The sequence below is a fragment of the Microtus oregoni genome, unplaced genomic scaffold (assembly GCF_018167655.1).
Source record: "Microtus oregoni isolate MIOR12 unplaced genomic scaffold, Mior012 000023F_ref0000262, whole genome shotgun sequence".
In the NCBI taxonomy this organism is placed as follows: domain Eukaryota; kingdom Metazoa; phylum Chordata; class Mammalia; order Rodentia; family Cricetidae; genus Microtus; species Microtus oregoni.
Window position 1 is genome coordinate 11,762,090 of NW_024543082.1, and position 7,771 is coordinate 11,769,860.

Consider the following 7,771-nt stretch of genomic DNA (forward strand, 5'->3'; position numbering starts at 1 on the left):
TATAAAATTGGAAGAGAGAGAGGCTTAGTCCACTTAGTTGTGGTCCCCCAGCCTTGATAAAGGAAAGACTTCTCTAGTGACTTAACTGCTTTGCTTTTCTAGTTTTGGGGTTGAAACCCAATTTCCGTCTCTGGGATTTTATTATTAGTGCTACAAATTTTTCTTCACTCTAATAATTAAAAACTCCATGAGTCTGCTTTAGTGTATTGTATCTTCAAATTAAAATACATTTCTCTCATGTGCTCCACCCTAGCCTCCGATTTGCTCCTGACCTCATCCTGTCCATGATATACCCAACCTCTAGGCCCAGGCCCATCCTATGGTTTGGCATATCTTTGTAAGTCTCTACACTTGACTCTACCTTGTCTGTGCCCTCTCTAATCGCCAAACCTAGCCTTTGACCCATGTCCAATGCATGACTGTCATGTGGGTAACTATCTGCTCTTTTACTGGAGTAGAGGTCTATTTCTCAAGAAGGAATCTGTTAGTTACTGTTAACCTATTTAAATACTCATAGCTTGGACAAATCATAAACGCTACTAATGAAGCTACCACTGTTGTTTTCCTAAATGGATATATTGTGCTGATCAAATTGTCTTCTAAACGTTTACATTAGGGCCATACATTAGTGCTGCCCTCAGCCTATTCACACCTGGCTATGATTACTGTAGAGACTTATACTTGGTCAAAGTATCAAGAAAAAGTGACAGTGAAATGTTAAGCCCTGAATGGGACATCAATGTCACTCACTCAAAAGCTCAGATAATGTCACGGGAGAAGAGCCAAGAAGAATGTATAAGAGCCGAAGGAAGGGAAAGAGTTCTTGGAAATGATTATTTTAGGCATTATCCTACTATTCACAAAAAAAACAAGAGAAAAAACAAAATAACACAAACAAAAATCAGTAGCTCTGATCACCTGAACAAAACTAGGCCTGTCAACATTCGATCATGGTCCCACTCTTCCTGGAAGGGCTATTGGCAACTAATGGCTGGAGAAGGGGGAGGGATTCTCCTCAATGGTGTCATTGCTAAGTTTGCCTGGTAACTGGTAACTTGTTCATATTCTTGCTTTCACCTATACTCAGGTAAACAATGATAATAAAACTCATTGCCTCACAAAACCAACAATGGTAATGACAACAAAAAAACACATGAACATAGAAGGAAGACTGGAATGTGAGAGATCCAGCAGGTATTTTGGGAGTAAATATGATCAAAATATATTATATGCTTGTATAAAAATGTCACAATGGCCGGGCGGTGGTGGCACACACCTTTAATCCCAGCACTCGGGAGGCAGAGGCAGGAGGATCTCTGTGAGTTCAAGACCAGCCTGGTCTACAAGAGCTAGTTCCAAGACAGGTTCCAAAACCACAGAGAAACCCTGTCTCAAAAAAAAAAAAAACAAAAAAAACAAAAAAAATAAGTCACAATGAAAACTCTGAAGCATTAATATAAATATAATTAATCTTTATGGGAATTAAATATTGGGGTGAGAAGCTGAAAGATCATAGAAACAGCAAGCAGCCACCAGCCACCTCCTACTTCTTCTATTCCTCTATCCAAAAGTGTCGGGATCTTCTTTCAGCCCTGTCTTTCTACCTCCTGTCTCCTCTCTGTCTACAGTACTCTATACCTCTGTGGTTAAGTTTTGTCAATTAGTTGCTGGCTCTACCCTGTAACTCCAAGCAAGTTTTATTTGTCAGAACACAATCAAAATATCACAAGACCAAACTTGGTGTATATAGTTAGTATGTAGTAACAAGAATACAATCTAAGCAAATCCTATTATAAGTACTTTCCACATAGTTCCCTGTGCTAGAAACTGTTTTCAGAAACGTAGTGGATATCAGAATCCACACCCAAATTCCTTACATAAGAGTCTCCTCTGTAGTTTAAGTAATGTCTACATTGTTTGTAATGTAATTTTAATGAATTCTAAATATCTATGTTGCATTGTTTAGTTCAAAGAGATAATTATAAATGCATGCTCAAGTTCACAACAGGTGCAATTTTAATTTTTAAATATTATTTTCTATTCATAGTTGTCTGGATCTGTGAGTGTGGAACCCAAGAAAATAATTTTATTCATATCATCCTTTCTATATCACTAATTAAATATAATTATTTTTGTTTTATATTAGCATCCCATTACTATAAAAACTGCAGTTTAATTGTAGCAGATGTTTATTTTGGCTTATGGCTTCAGATATTAATGTCCATATTATCTCATGCACGCCATTGTGGACCTGTTGTCAAATAGGACATTAAGGGGCAGATTGTGTAATAGAACACAGTTGTTCATGTCACCATGAGTAGAACATTATGAAAGATCGAAGGGGCTGGGAATATAATATGCTTTCAAGGGCATGATTAAGGTGACCATCTGTAGGAGGAGGGCCTGCTTGTGTGTCCCAGCTGCCCAGAACCAAAATAAACACTCAGAAATTGTATTAATTAAAACACTGCGTGGCCCATTAACTCTAACTTCTTATTGGCTAACTCTTACATCTTGATTTAACCCATCTACATTAATCTGTGCATCACCACAAGGTCGTGGCCTACCAGCCAAGTTCCAGCACATCTATCTCCTGTGGCGGATCCACAGCATCTCCTGACTCCCCCTCTTCCTTCCAGCCTTTCATTGAGTTTTCTCCGCGTAGCTCTGTTCCCCTACAGCTCGCTATAGGCCCCAAGCAGTTCCTTTATTCATTAACCAAGAAATGCAAGACACAGACAGAAGGAACTCCCACACCAACCATCTTCCATAAACGAGTCTCTACTTCCAACATCTCTACCACTTCTCATTACATCATTAGTTGGGGACCAATTTCCATACATGAGCTGTTAAGATCCAAGCTGTAGCAGATACTATAGTGCAGTTCAATAATTTACATGTGTTCTGCTTGATTCCAAAGTCTAGGTATCTCACAGCATTTTGTTTTATTTTGTTTATGTGGGCTGTCTTTCTGTGTACTGTGAATATGTTTTATTACCATTGGTTAATAAAGTAGCTGCTTTGGCAAATAGCCAGACAGAAAAGGGTCAGGCAAAAAATTCAAACAAAAATATAGGAAGAAAAAGGTAGAAGACAGAGAGGTACTGGCAGCTTCCCAGGAAGCAAGATGTGAGATAACAAGCCACAAGCCTGACAAAATATAGGATAATAAAGTAAGCTTATTTAAGTTATAAGTGACAGTTATGAATAAACCTGAGCTAATAGGCCAGTTTGAAACTAATATTAAGGCTCAGTGTGGTTATGTATTTTTGTTTTATTTTCTAACTGATAGCTAGCAAGAGTAAAGATATTAGCACTAAAGTTCTTAAACAGGAGTACTAATGAAGAGAAAAGTATGAAATGTGAGTTTGTTGTCTGGGTTTTTGTCCTGCCTGGTTTCTGTCCTCCCACTAGGTCCCACAGCCATTTAGCCCCAAAGAAATCACATAGAGATCTATATTAATGATAAACTGATTGGCCCATTAACTCAGGCTTCTTATTAGCTCTTATAACTTATATTAATCCATTATTCTTACCTATGTTAGCCATGTGGCTCGGTATATGTTTCAGACGGGTTATCACATCTTCCTTCTTCTGTGGTTGGGACAGGACTGGAGAGGAATGGGTTTCCTCCTTCCCAGAATTCTCCTGTTCTCATTGACCCACCTCTACTTCCTGTCTGGTTGTCCTGCCCATACTTCCTTCCTGGCTACTGGCCAATCAGCATTTATTTAAAACATAATTGACAGAATGCAAAATTGTCCCATGCCATGAGTTTTTCTAAGAGAGTGTGTTTAAAACGCTTCTTTCTCAGGATGTGGGGAAGGATGGGTAACTGAACAGAAGAGTCCCATGTTAAGTGTCAGCAATATTCAGACTGTTCACACTTACAAGTAGACACTTGATTACTCTAGTGGGACTAATGATGAATATTTCCCTAGTAATATGTGTCAATACAATTTACTCTCTCCAAAGTTCATGATAAAATTGAATATATGTTTTGAGACTCTAGCATAGAAATTTAATCTGACTACAGTGTTTAGAGATTATGTCTCTTGGAATCAATTCATATTAGATAAAGTCAGGAGGCTGGAACCTCCTTTACTTGCTACCGATACCTTAATAAACAGGGGGAAACCATGAGGAGATTTAAATGTGCACCTTTTGCCACTTTCTGTGTGCTTCCTATTGATTTGCATGTCTAGGACTTGGACCAGATTAAACCACTCTATATCAAAACTTGCCAAGCCTGTGGTACTGTGTTATGAGCAACAGAAAATGTACTAAGACAGTACAAGTCATTGAACAGATAGCAAAGTAACTCAATGGAAGGGTTGGCAGATCTTTTAAAATGGCCTTGAGGCCTGTCCATTGTGTTCATTGAAAATAGACCTACTGTCAACTCACACAGTTAGTACTGACTGAATAGTGCAAGAAAAAAAAAACATAGCCTCATATTCTGCCTTCCAACTTCTGTAAGTTTAATTCATCATTATTAACTATGACAAATCTTCCTAATGTGCCTGTTGAAAATAAAAGTTGATCCAGCAATGAATTCTGAGTGCTGTATTTGTTTCTGTCTTTTATATATCTTTACTTCCCTCCAGAGTTTCATTTTGTCTGTTTCTTGCATGCCCTGCTCCCTCTCTGACTGTACCATTGTCTCCTTCTACTTCCTTTGATTTACTTCCTTTTGGGGCTCTTTCAGCACTAGTGATTGATAATAACGTCTTGTTCTCCTGCTGTAATTGCTGCATCAAGACAGCAGGCACAGCAGGCTGCCACGGTTTAACAGCAACTAAAGAGCAGATTGCTGTGTGCAGATTCATTGGGAGGGGTGACTCAAATGAGGAAGTGACTCTTCCCCAGTGCCTCGATGCCTCTCTTAGAAACAGAATCACTAACCATACACTAGAGTGACAGTTCACAATGGACAAAGCAATGCATCGCTCCATATGGCAGTGGTTCTCAAACTTCCTAATGCTGCATCCCTTTAATACAGTCTTCATGTTGTGGTGACCTCCAACCATAAAATTATTTTGCTGATTCTTAATAACTGTAATTTTACTATTTGATGCAAATATCAGATATACAGGGCATCTGATATAGAATCCCCAAATGGGTCTTGTCCCACAGGTTGAGAACCACTGACATATCATATTAGTTGGAATGTTAGGCAGTGTTCTCTATAGTCAGAGAACTGATGGAATATTCTCTCTCTCTCTCTCTCTCTATCTATCTATCTATCTATCTTTCTATCTATATATATATATGTATATGTATATACACATATATATATGTGTGTATGCATATATACATTCATATATACACATATCTGAGGAATTATATATATATAGTCTATATATACATAGATACATACACACAGATATACATACATAGAATATATGTATTCCTTCTTCCACTGTCCTTATACAAGTTTCCATCAGGTGTGGCCTATTAAAGGTGTATCTTCCTGGAACCTGATGATCTGAATTAAAGGTGTGTGCCATTTCTCCTCACAATCCAAATCGAAATCCTGTGGCTTCCAGCCTCAAGGTCAGAATCTCAAGTGTGTCCTCCATTTCTGGATTGTAGTTCATTCCAGATAAAGTCAAGTTGACAACCTAGGATAGCCATTACAGTTGGCTTTGAAGAATTTTTTTATAACTCTTCAAGACAATGCCTAGTGTTTATCAAGTCTTTAAAATAAAAGAGTCAGCACAGCTGCTTTTCTTTACAGACAAGGAGACAAGTAATGGATAGTTTGCTCATCTTTCTGTCACTTGAATGAGCACCACTGAGGGTAGCTCAGGATTATAGGACAGTTCCCCATTCGACCAATTCACATAATACATCCCATAATACACAAAAAAACAGTTAATACAGTTATTAATAAGACTATTTATAATGACTATCTCTAAGGGTAACATGAAAACTTGCCAATAAAGATAGTTCTTTGGGAATTGTGCTAGGTGAATGCAACTACTCTATTCTATTAAATATCTAATCCCCAAGTAGGTTATATTTAGTGATGTCATTTCCTTTGACACCTTTAACAATAGGTGTTGTAGTCATAAAAAACAAAGTGTGAAGCTAAAGTTGCTACCATACTAAACTTACAGTGAGAGCCAGAATTTTACCACTGTCTGACTTGTAACTAGTTACACTATATCTATCTGTCTATCTATCTATATACCTATTATCTCTCATCTACCTATCTCTATCTATTGTCTATTTACATAGCTGTCTGTCTGTTTGTTTATCTACCTCTCTAAATACATACCTACCTCCCTGTATAGCTATCTACATGCATGTATTTAACCTTAAGGATACTTAATTGTATCTAAACATTCAGGGAGAAATTGGAGCAGATTGTGAATGTTGGTTTGTCTCACAATATGTCAAGAAAAAGTTTCAATTTCAATTTGTATAACTAAAAAATGCTGTAAGTATTTTTACATCCCTGCTTAGGACCCCTAGAAATCCACACATGCTTGGGGCTGGGTTGCACTCTGTGCTATCTCATAAGGACAAAGCAACAGGAGATACAGAAGATGACCCCCTGAAGGTGCTTTGAGATCTCTTCCTATGAAAATGCCTTCCCTGTAATGCCCCATATGTTCTTACCTGGCACACAGCCTCTAGAGGCTTCTCTAACCAGGCAGACTTTGTAGCCTTCAGATAACAGGAGAGAGCGAGTGCAAAGCCGGAGACAGTGGCTAATCTTTAGGTTTCCAGAATTTAACACTGAGGGATTTAGAGCAAACTGACTTCCTTGATGGAAATAAAAGGTCACTCATCTTGCTCAGAATGAAACCAGTAAGTGCTTAAAGTTAATCTCCCTAATAACACGTGAAAGTCAGCAGTGTGGTAAGCAGAAAGTTGGTTGAGGAGTCTCCAAGAAATTCTCCCGGAAATTTTGTTAACTTCCAAATTTCTGCATTGCTGAAGTTTAATCAAAATTATATGATTGTCTAAAAAGACTTGCATGTGGTATTTTCTCCACGTGTATCTGGATTTGAAAAATTGTAGGTCATGTAAGTCAAAACTTCTGATGTAGAGTATGACTTGGAGATTACATCACTTGCTTATAAATCAGAAAAAAAAACCCTTGAACCAGATCACATTGAGTGAATGTGTATGCTGTGGCTTTATGTGACAAGAAAGCTAATAATGGAATGTTTTGTTTTTCAGAAAAATACTTGCAAAATAAACATTTGATGGGAACTCTGCAGCTTACATAATTAAATTTCTTTAAGAACCTTCCTAAGGTGGAATTCTCTGTGGATAGAAGCAGTGTAATAAAGGAAGTTGGGGGAAATGAGAAGAGAGATGAATCAATGATATAGTTATAGTTTCTGGTCCTTGTAAAATATTTAAAGGATAGAAGAATATATCCTGTGTAATTATTGAGATAAAGTATTCGTACATGCTTATTAGAAGCATTATGCTAATTCAATGCTTATTTGCAATGCTTAACACTCAAATCAGAGTAATAAGCATTTCTGTTTTCAAACATTAATCATTTTTTTGTGTTGGCAATCTCATATTCCAGATATTTGCATAAATATCATAGATAGTTTTAACCAATAGGTTAATTCTTGTACGATAGGGGAATAAGACATGATTCTTCTACTCTGTGTCACTGTCGCCTCATGAATTGGTCTCCATCTCTTTCCCTACTTCTTTTGCGGTCTCTACTAACCACTATGACATGTTGTTTTTACAACATTATCTTACTAATTTCCATAGAAGGGTGATAAGGTGTGGT